Source organism: Panthera uncia, chromosome D1, assembly GCF_023721935.1.
Source record: "Panthera uncia isolate 11264 chromosome D1, Puncia_PCG_1.0, whole genome shotgun sequence".
Lineage (NCBI taxonomy): Eukaryota > Metazoa > Chordata > Mammalia > Carnivora > Felidae > Panthera > Panthera uncia.
The window spans coordinates 54,578,010-54,604,357 of record NC_064808.1 but is presented as its reverse complement, the minus strand read 5'-3'; the positions used below and the strand labels follow the sequence as shown (position 1 = coordinate 54,604,357).

At 40.1% G+C, this 26,348-nt stretch overlaps 1 protein-coding gene across 4 annotated transcripts in view; it reads left to right on the top strand.

Moving 5' to 3' along the window:
• The window catches only part of FAM168A (family with sequence similarity 168 member A), a 199,052-nt gene that overhangs the window by 6,841 nt on the left and 165,863 nt on the right, over positions 1–26,348 (top strand). Inside the window, exon 2 of one of the 4 annotated variants that reach the window (XM_049619500.1) lies at positions 7,282–7,355. The gene's annotated coding sequence lies outside the window, so the exon portion shown is untranslated. Of the gene's footprint in view, positions 1–7,281; positions 7,356–8,477; positions 8,781–26,348 lie in introns of those variants that run through there. The other 3 variants (XM_049619491.1, XM_049619513.1, XM_049619505.1) reach the window with 3 other exon arrangements.

The window sequence follows — 26,348 nt, the reverse complement described above, 5'->3', positions numbered from 1 at the left end:
ACTACTTGGAAGAGAGATTCTTAACCTGGGGCCTGAGAGTCCAGAGGGCTGTGCTCTTGGATGGGAGAGCTACATTTTTATATTCATTAATCTTTACAGAAATCTGGTTTTTCTTTCCATTTTGAATATAGGTGACAAGCCACAAGTAGACTTAGCAGTACCTTCCAATTTTGTCACCAACAGAAATCACAGATATTTCCCTATCACATTACAGTTGTTGCAAAATATCTTGAAATATTTTGAAATATCTTGAAAATATGCTGACATATTTTGTGTTCATCACTACTTTGAAACTGTGTAGTTATTAGGTAGTGAGATCTTTAATTTGTGAATGAATATATATTCATATTTGATCACTGTATTTCAGTATAAATGGTTTCTTTGGTAATTCTGGTATTTTATGTTATGCACTTACAATCATTATTTTGAGAGGAGCTTCGTAGGCCTTAGCAGCCTACCTAAAGGGTCCATGGCACGAAAAGGGTTGAGAACCCCTGATCTGAGTTTTCCTGAACTCAGGGACGCTTCCTCTGCCCTCTACAGGTTCCTTCACTGTCTGATGAGTTCCTCCTCATCCTTCAGAGTACACTTCAAGGGTTTCCACTTCAGTAAACTTTCCCAAAGGAGCTCAGTCCAGAATGGAATTTGATAACTAGAGTACCAATGACCTCTCTCTCTTGGCCCCAATTCCACCCAAATCCCAGGCAGCCAATGCAGGAGTTACTGTGCCTGGGGTCAGTACCTTATGCTGAATGAATAATACATAAGTATCCAACGCTGTCCATCTTCTTCTAGGGGGGTTCATAGATCCCACCCAGAGGAACCTCAGCTCTTCTGGAAATAAAAGCACTTGTTCTTGTTCTTTCTCTTTTTCTGGAATGCTTTCCCACCTTCTAGTTGAAATGAAAATTGGTGGCTCCTTCCTTTCCCTTCCTCCACCAGCCAAACATCACCCAAATAAAAAGAGAAGATCTCTATTGCTCTCTGGACAAGGCAAAGTTATGAATCTCCTGGGTCAGGCACTGTACTTGACATGAATTAATTCATTTCACCCTATGAAGCGGATAATATTAGTCACATCTTACAATGGAGGACACGGAGGTTCAATAAGGACAAATGATTTTCTCAATGTGGTAGCCTCTAGGTGGCTGAGCTGCGATATGAACCCAGATCTGGTCTCCTAAGTCTGTGCAATTTGTATGATACCAGAGTTCTTTCTACTCATTCAAAGTATGGGCCACCCCAGGAGACAGGTCAAGAACTACTAGTTAAAAAGAGAAAAGGCATGGATTTGAAGACAATGGATGTTAACACAAATTTTCCATAGCTGCTTTTAGAGATTAAGTGGAACGGATAAACATTTCCCAAAATATACTCTTCTGAATCTTTTTGGGGGGTCTTAAAATATTTGCTAATTAGTTGATTACTTGGGCTTCCAGCTTAATTGGTATATTGGTCTCCTAGGACTGCCTTAACAAATTACTACAAACTCGTGGCTTAAAACAACAGAAATGCGGGGCGCCTGGGTGGCTCAGTCGGTTAAGTGGCCGACTTCGACTCAGGTCATGATCTCGCGGTCCGTGAGTTCGAGCCCCGCGTCCAGCTCTGTGCGGACAGCTCATAGCCTGGAGCCTGTTTCAGATTCTGTGTCTCCCTCTCTCTGACCCTCCCCGTTCATGCTCTGTCTCTCTCTGTCTCAAAAATAAATAAATGTTAAAAAAAAAAAATTAAAAAAAAAAACAAAACAGAAATGTATCCTTGCACAGTTGAGAGGCCAGGTGTCTGAAATCAAGATGTTAGCAGGCCTTGGTTCTTCCTGGAGGCTTCGGGAGAATCCATCTATGCCTCCCTCCCAGCTTCTAGTGGCTTCCAATAGTCCTTGGTGTTCCTTAGCTTGGGGCTGCGTGACTACTCATCTCTGCCTCTATCTTCACATGGCCTTCCCATTTATTGTCTCTGTGTCTCAAATCTCTTCTCTTTTTTCTAATAAAGACACCTCCACTCACTGGATTTAGGGCCCACCTAAATCCAGGATGGATCTCATCCTAAGATTTTTAATAGCCAAGATTCTACTTTCTAATAAGATCGCATTCACGTGCACGAGGGTTAAAACTGGGACTTTCTGGGAGACACAATTTAACCCACTATAATCAGACTGCTTTTTTTTTTTGTTTTCAAGTTTATGAACTGAGCAGCTTTATGTAAAGGATCTTCCTAAACGTAAACTTCCCAGCAAATTCTCTCCTGACCTTCATCAGTAACAGCCCTCACTTCTGTCAGCTTTTCAGAGCATGCAAAACATCTGGTACTTTGATTAATTCTTTTATCTGCCCTGGGGTTCTATATGGTCAGCAATTTTATGGATAAGGATCAGGTGTAGGAGGGGAAGTGACTAAACACGCATTCCTAGTTGAGTTAGGATTTGAACCTGGGATGTCAAGCCTCTTTCCTCCAATTGCCTGCTGCTGCATGGAAGCTTCCATAGCTGTTAATGTTTGTGCAGATTCATTTATGATTTACCTTTGCCCTTAATTTATCTTTCCATTGTCATTTAAAAAAACTCTTCCCCCAAGCTTTATTGTTATTTCCCTTGTTGATTATATGGTCTATATACTTGTCATGTTAATTAAAAAATAAACTTCCTTAGATTTTTTAAAAAAATATTTTATTTTTAAGTGATCTCTATGCCCATTGTTGGCCTTGAACTCTCAAGCCAAAGATCTAGAGTCCCATGCTCCACTGACTGAGCCAGCTAGCAGCCCCTAATGGATTGATTTATTCTTTTTTAACGTTTATTTATTTTTGAAGGAGAGAGTGTGAGTAGGGGAGGGGCAGAGAAAGAGAGAGACACAGAATCTGAAGCAGGCTCTAGGCTCTGAGCTGGCAGCACAGAGCCCGATGCGGGGCTCAAACTCACAAACCCTGAGATCACAACCTGAGCCGAAGTCTGACGCTCAACCAACTGAGCCACCCAGGCGCCCCTGATTTGTTCATTAATTCAACCACTATTTACTGAAGGCTTACGCTGGGAGAAGCCCCCGGCTGAACTGATTTAGGTGGGTCACAGAGATGAACCAGACCACCTTGCTCCTTGTCCTTGAGGACAGTAAATAGACAGTGAACATATAGTGTGAGCAGTCCATGGGAGCACAGTGGGCTTCTAACCTAACCAAAGGTGAGGAGAGGCTTCCTGATGTCGGAATTGGGTCTTAAAGGATAGATATATAGGATGCAATCCTATTCTTTAGTATTGGTTGTTAGAATTAAATATTAGGATGGGCATTTGATACCCATCTACTGAATGTTATTATGTTATTAGTTTTCTAGCACTCTGGGAAAATGGCCTAACAGGTTGATATAACAGCCTTCATCACAAATGGTAGTAACTTCCATTTGTCCAGTGTTTGGTCATTTACAAAACATTTTCATACTCCTTATCTCATTTGCTATCACAAAAAAAAATCTCTTTTTAAAATATATTTAGGGGTGCCTGGGTGGCTCAGTCGGTTGGGCATCCGGCTTCGGCTCAAGTCATGATCTCACGGTCTGTATGTTCGAGCCCCATGTCAGGCTCTGTGCTGACAGCTCGGAGCCTGGAGCCTGCTGCAGATTCTGTGTCTCCCTCTCTCTCTGCCCCTCTCCCACTCATGCTCTCTCTGTCTCAAAAATAAAAATAAACATTAAAAAAATTAAATATATTTAAAACATTTTAATTCAAGGGGTGTCTAGGTGGCTTAGTCGGTGAAGCGGCCGACTTCAGCTCAGGTCATGATCTTGTAGTTCGTGGGTTCGAGCCCTGCTGTGCTGACAGCTCAGAGCCTGGAGCCTGCGTTGGATTCTGTGTCTCCCTCTCTCTCTGTCCCTCCCCAGCTCATGTTCTGTCTGTCTCTCTCTCAAAACTAAATAAACATTTAAAAATTTAATTCCAGGATAATTAGCATACAGTGTTTCAGGTATATGATATAGTGATTCAACAATTCTATACATTACTCAGTGCTCATCACTTAGTACTCTTAATCCCCTTACCTATTTCACTCATGTCTCCACACAACCCCCCCCGCCATAACTATTAATTTGTTCTCTATAGTTAAGAGTCTGGTTTTCTTTTTTGCTTGCCTCTTTTTTTATTTTGTTTCTTAAATTCCACATATGAGTAAAATCATATGGTATTTGTCTTTCTCTGACTGACTTATTTCACTTAGCATAATACTCTCCAGAGCCATGTGGTTGTAAATGGCAAGATTTTATTCTTCTTTTATGACTGAGTAATATTCCATTTTATACACACACACACACACACACACATACACACACACCCCATATCTTCTTTATTTATCTATTGATGGAAACTTGGGCTGCTTCCATTTTGGTTATTATAAATGCTGAAATAAACATAGGGGTGCATATATCTTTTTGAATTAGTGTTTTTGTTTTCTTTGGGTAAATACCCAACAGTGGAATTACTGGATCATATGGTAATTCTATTTTTAATTTACAAAAAGCTCTTTGAGTATGCTTTGTTTATATTCATGCATTTTTCTTGTTTATCTTAGCTAAACTCTAAAATTATAATTTAATTTTCCATTAAGATGATTGCAAAAGTTTAAAAATTAAGTTACATAATTTTTGGAACTTGTAAACATTCAAATTGCACCAAGTGTTAAACCAGGGCTTGGTTTCTGATCCTAATTCGGCCATCTCTTCCTCTCTCTGGGCCTCAATTTTCTCTGCTATAAAATGGGCATGTAAAGGAAGTTTAGGCTGAAGGATTAAATGACATAATGGATCTTAAATGCCAGCCCAGCAGCTGGCTCAATGAAAATTGGTTCTCCTAACATGGTCTGTAATGTCCATTTTCCTGCCATTCTAATGCAATACTTTTTTTTTTTTTTTGCAAGCAATTCTTAAGAGTCCAGCCCACACATGTGTGCCAATGCTCTTAAAGAGATGCTTTGAGAGAAAGAGGAGCTCAAACAAACTCATTAACACAGTAGAGACAAAACCATCTCACAGTCCCAGTTAATCAGATAATAACAGGCAAAGGATAGTGTTTTGACACTGTCATTTTGTCCTTGAGTGTGTTTTGGTTGGGTTGCAGAAAACAAAAAAAAAAAATTAGATGTGGTAGAAATAATCAACACAAAATAAAACTGACAATGGCTAAAACTACATGTGGTAAACATTTATTATGGATGGAAAAGCAAACTGAATGATCCCATCTTTGTTGGTAACATTAAACATTGCAAAGTTGACCCCTGGGAAGATTCCACTTGGTAGACATAATCAACACAAAATAAAACTGACAATGGCTCAAACTGCTTCCAGGAAAAGGTGGAATTGGTGGAAATAATGACTAGAAACTTCATAATAGCTGAAGCAAAAATCAGTAAAAATTGGTAAAGTAAAAGATAACCGAAGAATCTGATCTTTCTTGTAAAATTGACAGAGAAAAGAATATATCTTGATGCAAATTCAATATAGAAAAAGATCTAGAAAAGTTAGAAATTGTTTAACTGTGCTATACAGAAAATTTATCAAGGAATTAAATTGGCTTCATGGAGTTGATTCCTTAAATACTTTAATAAATCCATTAATAATGGTCTAATTCTGAGTAAAAAGTTTACATACCAACAGTTGGTGGGGATTCGGAGAGAGAATTCTCAAATTAGATGAAGGGTTTGCACTGTAAGTGTCACTTAACAGTCTCCAAATACTCTCATACTCATCGCTTTATTGGATTCTCCTAATAACGTTTTGAGGGGACAGGGCAGGAATCATTCCTTCCATTTTACAGATGTAAACACTGAGATTCAGGACAGTTAAGAGACTTACTAAAGGTCACCCAGCATGTTTAAGGCAAGGTCTAATTTAGGATAGTCTGGTAAACTTTCTCATCCCTGTGACCCTAAACCTGATAATGCTTTACTTCCTGGCCAGACCAGATCCCTTCTAATTCTGATCTTCACCTAGCCCCCCTCTTTCTTCCAGTAGGACAAATGGGAAAAAGAAGGAGGAGGGGAGTAAAGAGGGTTTAGAAGAGGGCCTGGGCAATGCAACAATTAGGGAGGGGAAGGGACTTCCCTGTCACATAGCAAACATGTCACAGGCACTTTTCTTACTCAGCTCAGAAAAGAGAGGGGCACTTGGGTGGCTCAGTTGTTTAAGTGTCTGACTTTGGCTCTGGTCATGATCTTGCGATTCATAGGTTAGAGACCCATGTTGGGCTCTGTGCTGACAGCTCAGAGCCTAGAGCCTGCTTTGGATTCTGTGTCTCCCCCTCTCTCTGCCCCTCCCCCACTCGTGCTCTGTCTCTCTCTCTCTCTCAAAAATAAACACTAAAAATTTTTTTAAAAACTTAAAAAAAGGGAGCAGAGGGGCTATGATATTTGGGGAAATGTATGTATGGGACTGGGCTTTTAAGGCTGGGCAAAAAGGATGAAAATGAGATAGGCAGTTTGAAAATGATAGTGCCCGCGGCACCTGGCTGGTTCAGTTGGTGGAATGTGCAACTTTTGATCTCAGGGTTGTGAGTTTGAGCCTTACATTAGGTGTAGAGATTACTGAAAAAAAAAAAAAAAAATCTTAAAAAAAAAAAAAAAAGAAAATGACAGTGCCCGATATATTTGGGCAGAGTGAGTCATAAGGAACAGAAGTGTAACTAGAGTTAGGTGGGGTGAAGCTGAAGAGATTGATTGCAGCAGGGCTGTAGACCACATTAACCTCTGATACAAGGAACCTGGCCTTTCTCACGTAGGCTTGAGGTTCTCCAGTGGGCTGGCTAGTGGAGCTTGAATGTTCTAGTGTTCAGAACATCAAGGAATAACAATATCCTAAATCTAAAATACCATAACAGGACTTATGCTAAATAGGGGATCATCTGATGCCATGTTCCATATGCTAGGAGAGTTGGACACAGAAGAAAAATTATTTTTTTAAGTATAAGACTTATTCAGTCAATAGACAATGTTTTGTTTAAGGAGAGCTTTGCAGACCCTTTACAGTAACTCTGTTCCTCCCTCCTCACTCCCCATCTCCACAGAGATCTCTGGCCCAGAGATTAAAAACCAGTGCTATAAGAATTCAGATAGAAAGAAAATTAATGTGCCTAAAATTCATTCTAGGGAAGGTGGGATTTTGGTTTGAATTTCAAGAATGAGGAGAAAAGGAGGAAATGGCTTTGGAAAGACCGAATTTGAGAATAGGTAATGAGAATAGAAAACATTCTACTAATTTAATGGTCTTTTATTAATTGTAAATAACCACCATTATTTGTTTTAATAGTGGAACTGTTGAGCTCACAGAAAAACCAGACAGGCCTCATCCCAGAGCACCACCGAGGGCAACAGGAAGCCGTGGTAAGCTTTTAGGCAGCAAAGAACTGTTGTTGGATTTTGGAAATTTTTTGAAAATAGTCTTATAACTTAAAAAATTAGATGCTCTTTTTTAAACAGTTCAGGCAATAAGAAAATAAGAATTACTTGAAATCTGACACCCTTTCCTCCAAGATAAACACTGATAGTATTTGGGGGAACCTCTTTGCTTAAGTCTCACTATGCTTTTATAGACTATCGTCTCAAACTTCACGTAAATTGGACCATTTAAAGATGCTGTTCTGTAATCAATGTGTTTCCCTCCAGAATAAATGGTGAATAGCTTTTCGTGTCAATAAATAGATCTACATCATCATTTCAAATAGCTGCTTACTACTGTATTGTTTGTATATACAAATGGAGATTTACAATACCCCGATAATCAAAAACCTCAATGCACCTTGTGCATTCATCTTTTTCAAAATGTTTCATTCTCTTTTTAAGGTAAAAAAAAATTAAAGTAATGGAGCCCGGTCGAAAAGCAACCTCTTTTCACATTTGCATTTAAGTTGCCAAATCGTCCTCTGATTTGCAGGGAGACCAGGAGGGAGCTGCTGAATTAGCTCTGGTGTGACAGTGGCAACGGGGCTGGCGATGAGAGTACAGACTCACAGGTGATCTAGCCCATCTAGGCCTATCCTCAGTGGGTTATTCCTTCCTTTTTTCCTCTCTTTCACTTCTTTTTCTTAACATGGAGGAAGAAACGAGAACTGCATCTCCCAGCATTTCGCAGGCACCACCCCCTGGGAACTCTAGTACCGCCTCTGAGAAGGGTCCGGAAGGAGGGCGGGAGACTGTGGGAGCATGCTGGGAAGTGTAGTCCAGCAGGGGGCGGCGGCGGGTGTATGTGTGTGTAAAGAGGTTGGAGACGTTGCAAACATCGCTACTTTGAGAAGAGGGCTCGGGGAGACCTAACTTTCCTCACAAATGGTTTCTGAGTTTACAAAAGCCGCTAAGGGATGGTTGACTTTACTCCATTGTCCGTAACCAGGGCGGGCGCGGCCACTCTGCATAGGGCGCGCGGCTGCAGGCATAGGCCGCGGAGGCCAGGCGCGGGCCGGAGCAGGGCATGCCGGGAATTGTGGTCCCGGCGCGCTGAGGCTGTGGGACGTGTCGCGGCGCCGCGCAGGCTCCTCCTTCCCCGCCCTTCTTAGCGGTCCCCCGCCCCCTCCCTCCGCCTCCTCCTCCTTCGCCCGCAGCCGAGCGTCCCCTCCCCCCACCCGTCGGGCTCTTCGTCGGCTACTGCAGAGGATTCAGAGCCGAATCTGAGGAGGAGGCTCTCGGTCCCTGCGCGCCATCCGCCACCTTACTGGACACAGGGGAGGGAGTGAGAGCGTCGTCGCTGTAGCCTCCTGAGAAGACAAGGGCATCGCCGCCTCCGCCGCCGTTTTCGCCTGCAGCGGCTCGCCGGTGAGGAGACCTCCCCCCCTCTCCTGGTCCGCTCTCTCGGAGCCTGGGCCGGTGGTACTTACGGAGAACGAGAGTGGGGGCTGCGGAGCCCCCGCGCGGGTTGGGGGAAGGGGGTTGAGATCGCGATGGAACGGCGGGTTGGCAGGGGAGACTTGTCCAGGCGCGGGCTGGGGGTGGGGTGAGGGTGGGACCCAAGCAGGTTGGGGGGGGGGCGGCGACAAGGGAAGGGGACTTTTAATAGCGATTGACCCGATATGGGACAGGAGCGTGAGCTTGGGAGGTCGGGGTGGAATTTGGGATGTTTTTGGGCGACATGGATGATGAGACTGGAGTGGGATGGCTTTTAATGGGGGAGGGGACTGAATGAGGGTGATGGATTTGGGGTTGGCTTGGAGCAGTTGACAGCTTGGGATCCAGCCGGGGTGCAAGGTGGGGAGATGATTTCAATAGACAGTGGGATTGCAGGGTTGGATAGGACCCTGGGGGAGGGGTGTTAATTCAGGAGGGTGGAATTTGGGATGGACCTAAGGCAGACTAAAGTAGGTGGTAGGGGCTGGGAGTAAGGGGCTTGGCATGGGTTGAGACCTGAGCTTGAAGTGGGCGTTTGCCCTCTGGGGGTGGTGTAATTTGTGGAGACTTATGGAATAGTGTGGGTTAGGAGAGCAGAGGAGGTAGAATTGGGGGTTTTTCTGGGGAGTGCTTATGGAGGTTGGAATAGGAGCTTGGTGGGGGTGGGACTTTCAATGAGAGGAGTATGATGGTGAGCTGGCAGGAGGGGGGTAAATTAGAAGTTAGGCCCAAAATGGGCAGGCAGAGATTGAAATTGGAGGGGGACACAGGGGATGGGATTTAGGGTGATTTTAGAGCCACTGGAAAAGGCATGGTGGCTCCCTGGGTGCGGGGTTGAGTCAGAGGGCTCAGAAGATGCTGCTGGGCTAGACACAGTGAAAGAATAGTGGCAGGTGGTGCACAAGGTTGGGGGATGGTATCTTGAAGAAAATGCCCCTTTCCAAGGTGGTGGAGGGAGTTTTGGAAAAGGAGTGTCTGAGATGAACTGGTAGGACTGGAGGGGTGGTTGCTGATGGTGAGGTGGCAAAGAAGCTATTTAAGGAGTGGGAAACCTGGAGTTGCAGGTGCGGATGGGGCAGGGAGGATGGAGTGGGGCGGTGAGCAGGGCTGGGAAGAAGTGGGTTGGATGATTCTAGAGAGGAAAGATTCTTACGTCCTCCAAGAGACACAAGAGGGTAAGGGGTTGTACTTAAATGGACAGCTTTGGAGGCTGTGGTTAGGGGAGGGACAGTAATCAGAGGGGACTTTGCAGGGGACAGAGAAGGTACATTAAAGACTTTCTTTCCTAGAGGATGTCTTAAGCTGTTAGTTCGATCTTTTTGTTTCATTTGTATTAGTATCATATTTGGAAGTAAATCAACCCGAAAGGTGAAGTTAAGAGGGGCTTCAGTTAAAGTAGAATTAAGGGGGGGGGGGGCGATGGGAGGGTGTTTTCTATTCATTTATCATAAAAAGAAACTTTGAGGAAAAAACCTCGCAAACTAAAGATGGAGAAGATAAATCTGAAATGTGATAGATATCTTTCTATATGATGTCTCTGCCTGCTTCTTCCCACCCTCCCCTTGGTGCATTTGAAAATTAGTCCTGGAATTTGGAATTAAATAGATTTGATGAGTTGAGATATTTAAGGGAGCATTTCTTGCTTGAGAACCCATAAATGAGACTGAAAAATATGAGGCTGAATTTATTTCTTAGGCAAAGTGCATGTATGTAGAAAGAGCTTAGGCCTTTTTTTTTTTTTCTCTCTCCTCTTAAAATTGATTGTCTGAAGACTCCATTTATTGGTGTCCTGGTTTGCAAGGCAATTAGGCCCATCATTGTATTGCAGGCTAATAATCCTGAGATGAATCTTGGCACCACTGCTTTATGTAAACAGAGAGAAGACAGGAAATACAGAAATGTCATAAATATTCATTGGTGAAATGGTTTGGTATTGATGGAGTTTTTCATTTGATTCTCTTTTGACATTACTTGATAAGATTTGAAATAATTGGACTATATTTCTATAGATTGAATTTTCTCCTAAAGGAATTCAGATGGTCAGAATTCTGTCTGATGTGGCTAAGTAAAGCATATAGAATCATTTTTGTGTTTTTTTTAGGAGTTGGTGTTGATATAGGAACATTGCATTAACTGCAGAAACAGTGTCTCCATCTATTCATCAGCAATTTTATTTAAAGCTTCATGATATGTTCATTCTTATGGCAGAATAGTGATCCTGGAAGGTAGAGAGGGGTGTGATTGGGGGGAAACAGTTTTAGGGAAACAATTTTTTGCACTTAATTGCATTAACTATGATATGTTAAACATGAAGTAGCTGTTGATTAGAGCTCAGACTGAGAAAACATGAGGAGGGATGTAAAGAGGATAAAATTGGCATCAACAGGATCAAAATGATTTTTTGTTTGCTTGTTCAAGCTTCAGACTTCAGCTCGTAAACAATCCATTTTCCTTGGCTTTCACAGTTGAGCATGTAAAAATGCCCAATACTTAGAATCCTTTTTTTTTGTTGTTCCAAAATAGGTAGAATGATGGAAGATTTGACTTATCCTTGGGATTGAAAGTGTTTTGTTATAAGGAAGCTGTATTACAATAAAAACCAGGTTTGAGCAGTTACCTGTAATTCAGTGAGAGTGTAATCTAATGCAAGCATTTCTTCTCATAACTTTGGGGTGCAGACATTGCTTTTGCGGATCTGCAAGCTTGAGCTAGAGGTGAGATATTTATGTTAAAGCTCTAGCTTTTGAAAGCTCAAAATGAAGAGTAATCACCTGGGAGAAGCGTCTTGGTGGATTTTTCCCCCGTCACAGCTGTGGGCACCTGTGCAGTAGAAATGTATATAAAGTGTGTGTTTAATTCTTCTGATATTCTGGTAAGAAGGAGGGAGCAGATGGAAGTATTGATAGGCCCCTCGGTAGAATGAATAGCCTGTGAATTTAGGGGTGGAGAGTCCTGGGTTCAAATCCCATTCTACCTATTGATAGCTGAGTGATTGATTTCAGCAAAGTCATTAAAAACCTTTCATACTTAGTGGTAATGGTTGCACAACATTGTGAATGTACTTCTCCTGAATTGCACACTTAAAAATGGTTAAAATAGTAAAAACAAACAAACACTTTTATGTTTGGCAAGGCCATCAAGGGAAACAAATCAGTTCATGTCCTGAAATAACGTTATGCATTGAAAACACTGTATGTATATGAACTATTTGTTCAATGTTTATTTACTTATTGCCTGCTAAGTGTCAGGGAAATAAAAATGAACAAAAAACAGTTGTGAAGGAGTCTTTCATTGTTGGGAGAGATAGATGAATTAAATATAGTGAGAGGGGAGCCTAGGTGTCTCAGTCAGTTAATGCCCAACTCCTGGTTTCTACTCAGGTCATAATCTCCTGGTTTGTGGGATTGAGCCCCATGTTGGGCACTGCGTTGACAGCACGGAGTTTGCTTGGGATTCTCTGTCTCCCCTTCTGCCCCTCCCGTTTGTGCTCTCTCTAAATAAATAAATAAATAATCTTAAATTGAGAAAAGTGAGGCATAACTTGGTGTGGTGAAAGGTGTGGCTTCTGAATTGAGTCCACCATATACTGCTAGCTCTGTGACCTTAGGCACAATAGTCTTATCTGTAAAGTGGGCATGAGAGAACTAATTTTAATTTCATAGGGTTGTTTTGAGGATTAAACAAAATAATCCCTGGAAAGTATTTAACATAGTGGGTTGATTACATAGTACATATTAAAAAACATTAATTGTTGCCATTATTATGAGACAAGAAGATATTAGAATGTAAATAGCCTTGTGTGTCCTACCATTGAGTTCTTGGTATAACGATGTTCTATAATTTAATAAAGAGGCATTACTTTGTATTATCATCTCACAGTTTATCTATTTACATGTTTGTACTGTAGTCTAGGAACTTTAATCAGTAAAGTGCTAAACATATGTTAGCTGTAGCTTCCTCGTCTATAAAATAAGAAGAAAAACTGCTCTGAGGGTTTAAATGAATTGTTTAAGGTCACAGTAAATGGAAGAGCCTGGGTTACAGCCCCCAAATTCTGATTTTCCAACCCTGTTTGTATCTTCTTTTTACATTGCAGAATAAATCGTATGTATAAAGGTGCATATAATATACATCTTTATTTTAAAGTATGGTAACAAATTGAAGACCTATCTTTTTCCTACTTAGCTTAAAAAGGAAATTTTTAGTACCTTTAAAGCCTTTTGTTATTCCCTGCCTGATTGAATCTCTCTCCTTCTCTATTCCTCATAAGTAACTGCTTTCCTGAATTTTGTGTGGATCGCTTTCTTGTCTTTATAGTTTTACCAAACAAGTGCATATCTTTAAACAATTTATTTTTTTACTGTTGCAATTTTATGTAAATAGAATCATAGTGTAAGTATTCTCTGGCCATATTCTTATCATTCTTATTTTTTTTCTACCATTAAAATAACATGCATGTGGTAGAAATTGGAAATTACAAAAAGGAAAAGGAAGCAAAATTATTGTCTATAATCCCATTATATGGCTATATTTTTTACTTATATGTATATGTAAGTAAAATTATATGTATACCTCAGTAGATGAGCATGTGTACACACACACAGGGTAGTCTAGATAGCAAGAAGCCAGCTTGCGTTTATGGCTGATGAGATTATCCAGATGTGGATCAATCGTACTTGGAAATAGGAATGGGAGGGGGTAATAGCAGCCTTTGTGAGCTTTGGAACAGCACTTTCTTAGAGCTTTTTCCTCATTGCTAGCTCTGTATTTATTAGATACTAATTCTTTGTTATACCAACGTAGAACTTCATTTCCTGTTTTGATAGGTCACTTCATTCTTTTCATCAGAATTTGTGTGTGTCTTTTTGCAGGTAGTCTGCCTAGTACATTGATCCTTTCCTGGTTGTACAGGAGGGTCTGTCCTCTGATGTACAGAGAGTACCATGGATAGGAAGTCCTCAGTTATACATATCAGAATTTAACAACCTAGACATCAAGAATTTTTTTGTCTAAGAGATGTGAAATCCAGATTCATTAAAATCTGTTGGAGCTTCAGTTTGCTTGTCTGTAAAATGGGTCTCAAATGAGATAATAAATGTGGAAATACTTTTTAAACTGGAAAGTATTATATAAATGTTAGGGTTTTTACCATCCTAGTTTACAAAATTGAAATCCCCACACAGAGGTAAAAAGCTTGTCATATTTGATTTATTGCTTTTCTGAAGAGTTGCTCTTGGAGGAGGGTTATATGGACAGTTCACAATTTCTCCCTTGAAACTTGAAGATTGTTGGATATAGTGGGACAGAGAATGTGCTAGAGGACTTTCTCCTAGTGAATTTATGAGACTTGGTCCCACAGTAACTGTGCTGGCTAGCTCAAAATGAAACGAGGCTATATTGAAGTGGAGAATGCAGTATACAGTGTTTGCTTTTCATTATTCTGACAAAACTCAGTTTTCCACCTGTAACTTATAACCAAGACAGAGAAGTGAGATAAATGATGTGCACATATGTAAAGGGTGATAATACTCCATTGTTGATTTGTTGTATGGGTTAAATGAGATAAAAAGGACAAAGAACCTGGAACACTCACTGGCACATATATAATTGGTGCTTAATATGACAGCCATGACTATTATTTTTCTTTTACTTATGAATTGTTTAGAGCAAATTTTTCCTGTATGCTGTTCTTTTGTTCAGTATTTTTCTGAGCTGTATCTCCTCACACTCATTTTACATTTGGAATAGAAATTTATGTAATATTATCATAAGTAAAGCAAAACAAAAAACATAAATCCACAACTGCAACACATTCCAAGGCCAAAGAGCTAGTAGTCCTGTCTGCTTCAGATAGGTTTAAGACATTTGTTCAACAAATACAGGGCCACTTGGGTGGCTCAGTGTCTGACTCTTGGTTTCGGCTTAGGTCATGATCTCATGGTTCATGGGATGGAGCCTGGCATTTGGCCCTGGGCTGATAAACATGGAGCCTGCTTGGGGTCCCCCCCCCCCTTTCTCTTTCTCTCTCTCTCTCTCTCTCCCAAAATAAAATAAATAAACTTAAAAAAACCACCAAAATACATATTGAGTGATTATTAGATGGCAGTGAGGGGGGTGCTGTAAGTATGGGCTACAAAAATTAAAATTCCCTGCTCTTAAGGAGTTTAGAGTCGATACATTTGGGAGACAGACATGCCACACATTGCCATAGCATGGTAGGATAAATGCCACAGTGGGGCATGAACAAGGGGCATGGGGAGGATGGAGGTTGGTGTGGCCTGATCTGCCTAGGGGAACTGGCAAGAGACAGATGTTTGGAGGAATTAATGCTTGAGCTGAGACCTAAAGGAGATGTGGATGTGTTGTGGAAGGAAAGCTTAAAATTGGTTCATGATGTCAAAAGCACAGTCTTCCTTGATTGTTCCCTCCCAGTGTTCTTGTAGGCCTTAGTTTCATACCTCTTTTTAAGGCCTTTCTAGCATGTATACCTACTGTAAGACCAAATGAACAAATCCCCAAACATACTGTACTGTCTTGCTCCTGTTTTTTTGATATGCTATGCCTCTTACCTGGAAAGTCCTCTTCTACTGAATTTCTTAATTTTTACTTTGTCCGTTAGATAAGGTGTATTAATGAACACGTTTTGCGGTTTTTTTGTTCTTCCCAGTTGTTCAGCTGGAAGAGATTTTTGAAGCTATGGAAATCAGCTGATATTTAAGATGAAATCTTTATTGTTTCTGCTTTCTCAGTAACTGTTGGTATTCCTTAGGGTTGGCTCCTTGAGTTACTGAACTAAGATTCTTTCCTGAAGTAGTCTTGCCCACTCTATTGGCTTAAACTGTTACCTATATGCTGATGACTCTGAAATATCTCCAGCATGAAGCTCTCTTGTGAGTTCCAGACTTGTAAATCTGACTAGCTACTGGCCATCTACATACAGATTTTCTACATTTAGATTTTCCTCACATTCATAAGGTCCAAAACAGAACCCATTTTCCCCATATACTTCTAACCTCTTCCATTCTGTGTCCCCTTCCACACAAAAAGTTAAAATCATCTCTTCTTGTAGTCTTGTAACAAATGTACTACCATATATCCAGTCATACTGGCTAATGAATATGTGCCGTTAGTCTTTTCTCTTTTTAAAAATTTTATTTATTTGTTTATAAAAGTTTATTTATTTATTTTGAGAGAGACAGAGACAGTGCGAGTGGGGGAGGGGCAGAGAGAGAGAGAGAGAGAGAGAGAGAGAGAGAATGAGAGAGAGAGAGAGAATCCCAGGCAGGCTCCCTGCTGCCAGCACAGAACCCCATGTGGGGCTCGAACCCATGAAGCCGTGAGATCATGGCTTGAGCCGAAACCAAGAGTTGAACACTTAATTGACTGAGCCACCCAGGTGCCCTTCTTTTTTTCTTTCTTTTTTTGTTTTTTTTTAAATTTTAATTCCAGTATAGTTAATATACAGCGTTACCTTAGTTTCAGGTGTACAGTTTAGTGATTCAAACTATTCTGTATGTTATTCCGTGCTCATGACTGAGCACTGTTTTTTTTTTTTTAATTTTTAATGTTTATTTTTGAGAGAGAGAGAGCGTGAGCAGGGGAAGGGAAGAGAGAGAGGGAGACAGAATCTGAAGCAGGCTCTGGGCTCTGAGCTGTCAGCACAGAGCCCGACGCGGGGCTTGAACTTATGAAACTGTGAGATCATGACCTGAGCTGAAGTTGGATGCTCAACCGACTGAGCCAGCCAGGTGCCCCATGATAAATGTACTCTTAATCCTCTTCACCAGTTTTACCCATCCTGCCTCTGACCTCCCCTCTGGTAATTATCGGTTTGTTCTCTATAGCTAATAGTCTGTTTTTGGTTTGTCTCTTTTGTTTTTCTTTGTTTCGTTTCTTGAATTCCACATATGAGTGAAATCATATGGTATTTGTCTTTCTCTGACTTATTTCACTTAGCATTTATACCCTCTAGATCTGTCCGTGTTGCATATGGCAAGATTTTATTCTTTTTTTATGGCTAATATTCTATCGTGTATATATACCACATCTTCTTTATCCATTCATCTATCAGTGGACACTTGATAATTTGGCTATTTTACATAATGCTGCAATAAACATAGTGGTGTGTGTATCCTTTTGGGTTAGTGTTTCTGTATTCGTTGGGTAAATACTCAGTAGTGGAATTACTGGATCATATGGTAATTCGGTTTTTAATTTTTTGAAGACCCTCCATACTGTTTTTCACAGAGGTGCACCAGTTTGCATTCCCACCTTTTACTCCACATCCTTACCAACACTTGTTTCTTGTGTTTTTGATTTAGCCATTCTGATAGATGTGAGGTGATATCTAATTGTGGTTATGATCTGCATTTCCCTGATGATCAGTGATGTCGAGCATCTTTTCAGGTGTCTGTTGGCCATCTCTGTGTCTTCTTTGCAGAATGTTCTGTTTTTTTAATTGGATTACTTGGGGTTTTTTTGGTCTTGCATTGTGTAAGTTCTTTATACATTTTGTATACTGACCCTTTATTGATTAGGTCTTTGGAAATACCCCATTCAGTAGGTTGTCTTTTAGTTTTGTTTCCTCTGCTGTGCAGAAGCTTTTTGTTTTGATGTAGTGCTAATAGTTTATTTTTGCTTTTATTTCCCTTGCCTCAGGAGACATATCTAGAAAAATGTTGCTATGGCTGATGTCAGAGAAAGTTCTACCTATCCTGTCTTCTAGGACTTTTATGGTTTCAGGTCTTACATTTAAATCTTTAATCCATTTTAAGTTTATTTTTGTGTATGGTGTAAGAAAGTGGTTCAGTTTCATTCTTTTTTTTTTTTTTTTTTTCAACGTTTTTCATTTATTTTTGGGACAGAGAGAGACAGAGCATGAACGGGGGAGGGGCAGAGAGAGAGGGAGACACAGAATCGGAAACAGGCTCCAGGCTCCGAGCCATCAGCCCAGAGCCTGACGCGGGGCTCGAACTCACGGACCGTGAGATCGTGACCTGGCTGAAGTCGGACGCTCAACCGACTGCGCCACCCAGGCGCCCCTCAGTTTCATTCTTTAGCATGTAGCTGTCTGGTTTTCCTAATACCATTTGTTGAAGAGACCGTCTTTTTCCCATTGCATATTCTTGTGCCCTTAGTCATTTCTTCTCCCTTATCCTTCATAGCCCCAATTAAATGTTTCTAAATATTTCTGGAATTCATCTCCCCATTCCTACTATTACCGCCTTAGTTCAGACCCTGATCTCACCTGGACAACTGGTTTCTGTATCACCCATCTAGTAAACCTGTCTTACTCAGCAGCTACGACATCTATCCAGTAGGTGTATGTGTCCACATTGTTCTCTTGCTTAAATCCCTTTATTGGCTCTAAAGTCTAAGCTCCTTACCATAACTGTTAGGCCTTCTGTGACCTGTGCCTATGTACTTCTGCTTGTAACTCTTCCTATGACTGGGAATACTGAGTAGCATGTAGTTCTTACAGATATCTTGCAATTTCACACCTTTGTTGATGCCGTTTTTCCTTTTATTCATCCCTCTGGGTTGGGTCCATCTCCCCTAAGAAACCTTTCAAAACCTTAAAGGTTGCTGTAAGTGCCCCCAATTTGTTCCCAGGGTCATCCAATACATGCTTATGTCATAATACTCTGTTTTAGGTAAATTGACTGTTTTTGTCTGCTCCTGTAAGTTTTTTGGTGGCAGGGACTGTATCCTAGTCATCTTTATAGTTTTAGTTTTTGGAGGGTACAAGTAGTGAGTGATTAGTTTTTGAACTGAATCTAGTAAGGATAGAGGACAAGCCAGGAGTATGAGATTCTAATAAGGAGTAAGATACTATGTTGTTTTTAAAATTTTTTTAGAATGGAATTTAGAATTTTATTGGATTGATAAAGGCTTTGGTGATGATGTTGGTGTATAGCTTAAGATTCAGAAGTAGAAGCAGCAAGAGGTTATATTCAGGAGTTGGCAAATGATTTCAGTAAAAAGTATTTTAGGTTTGCGGGTCACATGCAGTCTCTATAATTTCTTCTTTTCCTTTTCCTCCTGTTCTTCCTTTCCCTCCTCATCTTCCTGAAGCCCCTCCTCTTTTCTCCTCTTATGTTTCATTCAATTTAAAAAAAATGTTTACTTTTGAGAGAGTACAAGTGGGGTAGGGGCAGAGAGAGGGGGACAGAGGATCCGAAGCAGGCTCTGTGCTGACAGCATCAAGCCCAGTGTGGGGCTCGAACTCACAAACCATGAGTTCAGGACCTGAGCCGAAGTCAGATGCTCAACCAGCGGAGACACCCAAGTGCCCCATCTTCGTTTCATTCTTAACCCATAGACTATCACAAATAAAACTTTAGGTTGTAGAATATTGAAGATAAAAGAGACTAAAGCAAGTTCATATTTCTTATTTTATTTATTATAAAATTTGGTGTCGTGGGCAATTATGCATATCTTTAGTGTAGAGAACAATTATACAGAATTTTTTGTCAAACTGTTACTCTGTTTATCTAAGAGTTTAATGTTTTAATAAATGGACCATTGATCTCTATATGAAGATGCTGTAAGAATGCTTTGGTTTGTAAAGCTCCAATACAACTCCCTCTCCTCCCTCCATTTAAGCAGTTATCTGCGTCCTTTTAGAATATGCCTGTTTTTATAATGGTATAGATTGTGCTTTTTCTTAGATATGCACATTTTGAAAGAACTGTGGCTGATATATTTTTTACAGTAAACTTCAATTCTTGGCTGACTGAAGATTATGATCTTGATTTGCCTTGTGATCATGTCCTTCAAGGTTGACAGTTTCTGCTGATGCTCATATTTTCTAGCCTTTGTTTTAGAATTTTTTAACATATCCCAGTTTTCTAATGTGTCATCCTTGTTTTATTTTGAATTTATAGCAAAAATCTCTATAAGTATTGTTACACTATACTTCTGTAAACAGAATTATACTATTTTATTTGACCTATAGTGCATAGGTGTGTCATATTGCATTATTTTAAGGATGAAGAAATCAAGACTCAAGAGGTAATTTGTCTCAGGTCTGAGAACTAGTAGGGGATGAGGATGGAAAGACAAAAGGGACCTAATAAGTTGCATATCAGGTAATATGCTGGGTATTTTTTCTCCCTTATATAATTTAATGATCACATTTACCTTGTGTAGGGTATTGTGCCTATTTTACAGAAGAGGAAACTAAAGCAACTGAGGTTTGTAGGGATTAAGTAGCTTGCATTTGGTTACCTAGCTAATAAAAGCAGCTTGTATTAAAAACCTGATCTGGGGTGCCTGGGTGGCTCAGTTGGTTAAGCGTTGGACTCTTCATCTTGGCTCGGGTTATGATCTCACAGTTAGTGAGTTTGAGCCCCATATCTGGCTCTGGGCTGATGGCATGGAGCCTGCTTGGGATTCTTTTTCTCCTCTCTGACCTTCTCCTGTTTCTGCATGCGTGTGTGCATGTGTGTTCTCTCTCTCAAAATAAATAACCTTAAAAAAAAAATCCAGTCCCACATAGATATGTGGCTAGGAAAGGAAGGAATGTTTTAATTGCCTTTTTAGATAATTGTGGATATTCTTTTTTGAATATCAACACCAAAACTTGACAACTGTTAGTTTCTTTTTCTTTAAAAAAATTTTTTTTAGGGGCGCCTGGGTGGCTCAGTCGGTTGAGCGCTGACTTCAGCTCAGGTCACGATCTCGCTGTCCGTGAGTTCGAGCCCCGCATTGGGCCCCTGTGCTGACAGCTCAGAGCCCGGAGCCTGTTTCAATTCTGTGTCTCCCTCTCTCTGACCCTCCCCCATTCATGCTCTGTCTCTCTCTGTCTCAAAAATAAATAAACGTTAAAAAAAAAAAAATTAAAAAAAAAATTTTTTTTAAAGTAACCTCTACGCCTAATGTGGGGCTTGAATTCATGACCCCAAGACCAAGAGTCTCATGCTCTATTGACTGAGCCAACCAAGTGCCTGACAACTCTTAGTTTCATTTTTTAAAGTTTATTTGTTTATTTTGAGAGAGAGGGAGTCATGTGCCAGCAGGGGAAGGGCAGAGAGAGAGGTGAGAGAGAGAATATCAAACAGGTTCTGTGCTGTGCTGTCAGTATGGAGCCTGACGCGGGGCTGGATCTCACGAACTGTAAAATCATGACCTGAGATGAAATCAGGAGTTGGGCACTTAACCAACTGAGCCACCCAGGTGCCCCGACGACTCTTAGTTTCTTAAAGGTCCATTACATTATAGAAAATGAAACTATATCAGTGAGCTTTTTGTATTGTGTTACCTTAAAATCTGTTGGTCTGTTTTGTACTTTGAATGGATCTTCTACCCAGGCATGATTTTGTAGCATCATATATTGGTCATTTGCAAAATATTGGTTTACTGAGTTACATAGATCTTCTAAATGTTGTATTCTATTATGTAATGTCAAAAAATCACATTAGTTAATGTTACCACCAATCTTATCAGTCAATTCTTTTCTAATTTTTGCTTGTAAGCTCAAATTTTAGCAATGGCAACAAATAGTGACAGTTGTTTTCCATGAAGTGAGTCTCACATCATTCATTTTTGAAAAAATGCTGAACATCCAAGTCTGAATAATCATAGTTCATCTGCCAGTTGTTCTTTCAAGTAAAAACGGTGTTTCATGAAAAAAGCTGCTAGTTCAGCTTGAAACTTAATTGCACGAATGCTTGAATGTTTTTCTTTGAGACAATTCTTGTACTTTGGTATGCAGGAGAAGTACTTTATGTATACTTCCAATTTCATCACAGAATATTAAAAAGATGTGCAGTTAATGATTGAGATTAATAAAGTTAATCATTTTTGTGGCTTTATCAAGAGCATTCTTTAGTGAAACTGAAATTAGTTCTCTTTTTTGGCATAGTTATGAAGAATGGAAAGATACTATTACAGTCTGGTGTCACTGCCTTCACTCAATACAGGATGGTATATTTTTATTTATTTGGATGATGATTGTGTTTCCAGGCTTTACTTATTTCTCATCAGAAGAATAGGTGGTTTTATTAAACCTTTACTAACAATACTGTTTTGAAAGCCAGCACTAGGGCAACTCGCTGGCTTAGTTGGAAGAATGTATGATTCTTGATCTTGGGGTCCTGAGTTCAAGCCCCACGTGAGGTGTGTAGAGATTACTTAAATAATGTAAAACTTAAAAAAAAAAAAAAGCCAGCATGAATGCAGTTGGTTTTTACTTGGTTTAGTAGAACCAAAATACTTTAGAGTTGAACAGTTTCACAGGTTTGTCAGGATGTTAGAAAATCCCTGGGGGGGGGGGGGGCCTGGGTGGCTCAGTTGGTTGAGCGGCCGACTTTGGCTCAGGTCATGATCTCGCGGTTCGTGAGTTCAAGCCCCGCGTTGGGCTCTGTGCTGACAGCTCAGAGCCTGGAGCCTGTTTCAGATTCTGTGTCTCCCTCTCTCTCTCTGACCTTCCCCCGTTCATGCTCTGTCTCTCTCTGTCTCAAAAATAAATAAACGTTAAAAAAAAAAAAAAGAAAATCCCTGGGGTTGGTGCTTATTATTCACCACCTTGTGGTGAAGGAAAGGTATGAAATAGCCTTTAGAGAACTGTGCATAACTGTGTATAAAAGTGGTTCTCTAGGTATTTAGTCCTCGTGCCCTTAACCTCTAGAGCATTTACAGTAGAAAAAGAAAAAAGATGTAGTTGAAGCCACTGCCAAGTAGTTTTGTTGCATAATGACTGGTTTTTCACTGTGATTGGGCAGTGGAGAACGGAGGAGGTGGGTTAGACAAGTTGTAGTACTGAGCATCATTTAACCTTTCTGCCAGCACACTTAAACTGCCTGGAGCCTCAGTTCCGAAGGGAGGAGAATGAACATTCATTGTGTGTCTACGTTGTGCTAGTCCTTTATGTTTTTTAATCTTATTTATACTCACAGTTATCCTGTAGGATGGTCACGGTTATTTTATACAAGAGAAAACTTAGGCTGAGAGATGTAGAGTCTGCTCAGACCCACCAGCCGGTAGATGACTAGGGTGGAATTTAGCCCCAGACTTTTCTGTCTCCATGGCCTATGAGAGCTCTTTCCTACATGCTGTTCTGTCTTCCATGGGCAATGTCTCAGTGATTATTTGTGTATCCTTGATACCTGGAACCTAGTGGAGCTTAGTACATTTTTGTTTAATAAATGAATCTGTGATAAATGAGTGAACCAGTTTTTACAGAGTAGGACATAACCTAGCTCCTCTGGGCTACTGTGTAGATTAGTGCTACAAAGTTTGCACACTAGATTCTCATCACCATTTGCTGTGGGGGAAACGGTCAACCTTCTTAGTGATAAACTATGAAACTATTTAAGTAATTTGGATATTTAGGAATTAAAGAGATCTAATGGGATGAATTTTTGTTACATTGTTAATGATCTCTTCAGAAATAAGGTAATACATCTTTTTTGCCCTTGTTTTCCCCCTTATTAGCTATGAGACCTTGGACAAGTTACTTCACTTTTCTGTGCCTCATTTTTTTTAATCTTTAAAAGGGGAAGGGCAGTAATAATAGTACATAATTCCTGGATAGTTGTGAGGATTGAATGAAATAATTCATATGAAGAACTTAACACAGTGTTTAGCATATATTAAGAAATGCTAGCCATTATTCATATCTTTCTAGAATGAAGTATGGGATTAAAAACTTTTTTTTAATGTTTATTTTTGAGAGAGAGAGCGCGAGTAGGGGAGGGGCAGAGAGAGGGACACATAGAATCCGAAGCAGGCTCCAGGCCCTGAGCCGTCACCACAAAAGCCAACGCAGGGCTCAAACCCACAAACTGAGATCGTGACCTGAGCCGAAGTCGGATGCTTAACCAACTGAACCACTCATTGTTTGCCTCTCCTCCCACCTTATATATTTCATCTCTAGTACTAATAAAGTATACATTGTACTGTGTTTGCATTTCTCCAGATGCTCCATGCCTCTTGTTTCAATGTCTTTGCACATCCTTCTCTCTGGGCCTGGACATCTTAATTGGTGTAACTCCTACTTGGCCTTTGAGACTCAGCTTAGGAGTTAACCTTTTCTGGAAAACTTTCCTTGGCTTTTCTCAGATTGGGATTGGGTGCCCCATCTCTGGGGTGCCCTGATTGTAATGATCTGTTTATTGTTTATTGATTTCCTCCACTTGCAGGGAGCAGGGATTGTATCTGATCACCCTTTTTCCCAAGGGCCTATTTTTGGCCCTTGAGGAAAAGGGCATCAGTAAGGTCTTGTTGATCGAATCCCTAGTGTCAGGCTAATCTGTTAGCAGCTGTACTTTCCCAACCAGCCGTATTGTTACTCCATATTGTTCTAGACTGAGTTTTTGTGGAATGGCTTTTCTGTTGTTTTCTGTTGTCCTCCGCCCCCCTCCCCCATGTTACCTCTGCTACACTTCAGTCCACTCTGATGCAGCTTTCATCTATTTTTGCTCATAGTTGGGGTAGTGGAGCTGTATATGCAGTAGACCTGTAAATACTCAGAACTTGATTTGTGACAGATCTTAGAATCTCACTTGGAATGAATGAAGGTTATATTGGTAAATGAAGAAGTTTGGACCTTTTGTTTGCTTTTCTAACTGTTGGTTCTATTCTCTACTTCCAAGTTTCTTTTTTTAACTTTTTAAAAAAGTTTATTTTGAGAGAGAGAGAGAGAGAGAGTGTGTGAGTGAGCACTCATGAGTTGGGAAGGGGGAAGTCATGAGATCGTGATGCTTGATCATGATCAAGAGTTGACACTTAACCGACTAAGCCACCCAGGTGCCCCCTTCTTTTATTAAGTTTTTGGTCAATTTTAACTTTCAGATAACATAGAATGAATGCTATAAAACTAAATTTGATCAGTACTCAACTTGTGCATTTGATTTTTTTGACCCTAAATATTGGATTTGACTTATTAGTTTTGGTGGTAGAGACTTTAGGAAATGTGGGGTTTTTTGTCTACCCTGTTAAGCACTTAGTGGTCCCTGACAGGTGATTTAAATTACGGCTTCCAAAAAAGGTTTTGCTAGAGTCTTAGTAGCACATAAAAATAATCATTTATGCATGTGTTCATTTAGTTAACATGGATGTCATGCTCTGTGCTAGGTTGGTTCTGATGATACACAGAGATGAGTAGGATGTGGTCTCTGTCTCCAAGGAGCTCCCGGGTGCAAGGAAGCAGGTATAAACAAATACATTACATTCAGTGTCTCATAGATGCTGTAAAATAACAAGCAGAGAGGGGGGGGTGTTAATACCTTTTTCAGGGAAGAGTTCTTGGAGGAGTAAACACATGAGCTTATTTCTGAAAGAAGACTGGGTCTGGTGTGTGGAAGATTCTGGATGTAGAGTCAGAAGACCTAGGTTTGAACTCCAGCTTAGCCACTTACTAGCTCTCTGATTTGGAGAAAGTTGTTTAAGTACTCTGAATTTCAGTTTTTTCCCCTGTAAAATGAGAATAATCACATCCATATCTACTTTTGAAAGTTGCAAGGATTTAATACATGTGAAAGAACTTCATAAATGTTCTATACAAATATTATATCCTGGTTTTTGTTTTTCATTCAATGATAATAGTATTTTGGCAGATTGGAGCATCAGTTTTCTTACCTAGTCCAGAAATAAGTAAGAAAAAGACTGCATATATTAGTGTGTCATTTTTGAAGTACTAACACTGTTGGCATCATGAATTAGGGCAAAGAGTTTTAAGTCTAGTCCATGAAACTGGGGTTCTGTGATATTATGGAAGATGCTCTTAAGATGTTTACGGTGTGGTGTCTGAAAAAATATTGAATGTGGTTCTGAGTGGCATGGATGGCAACAAGCCAAAGTGAAAAGAGTTCTATTTCTTGTCAGAAGACTTATGTCTGTGTTACCTTTGGAGTTTATTTAAATTTAAGAATTGCATTTTCCTCATCAGTAAAGCAGAGAAAAATAGTAGTTACTTGCAGACTGAGAATTAGGGATAAATTGAATAAAGTAAACACTAGCCTTAATCAGTTAAAAGTTTAATTTGTAGAATATGTTTTTAAATTTCTTTTTGGGGCTCCTGGGTGGCTCAGTCAGTTGAGTGCCTGATTCTTGGTTTCTCCTCAGGTCATGATCTTATGGTTCCCGGGATTGAGCCCTACATCGAGCTCTGTCTGCACTATCAGCATGGGTCCTGCTTGAGATTCTCTCTCTCCCTTTCTTTCTGCCCCTCCTCTGTGTGCTCTCTCTCTCTTTCAAAAATAAATAAACATTAAAAAAGTTTTCCTTTTAATATAATACTTTTTTAGAAAACCTTTAAAGAATAGAGGGGGCTTCCTATCATTTAAAGTATGCTAACACTAATAGTATTTTATTCCTTCTTCAAGTTTATTGCCGCAAGTAATTTTTAAGGTTTAAATCCCAGCTCTGGCACTTACTGGCTTTGTGACCTTCAGAGTTACTTAATCTTTCTATAACTTGTTTCATCAATCTTTGAGATGGAAATATAGTGGTATTTACAGTATATAGGTTTTAGGATTAAATGAGATAATTAGATAA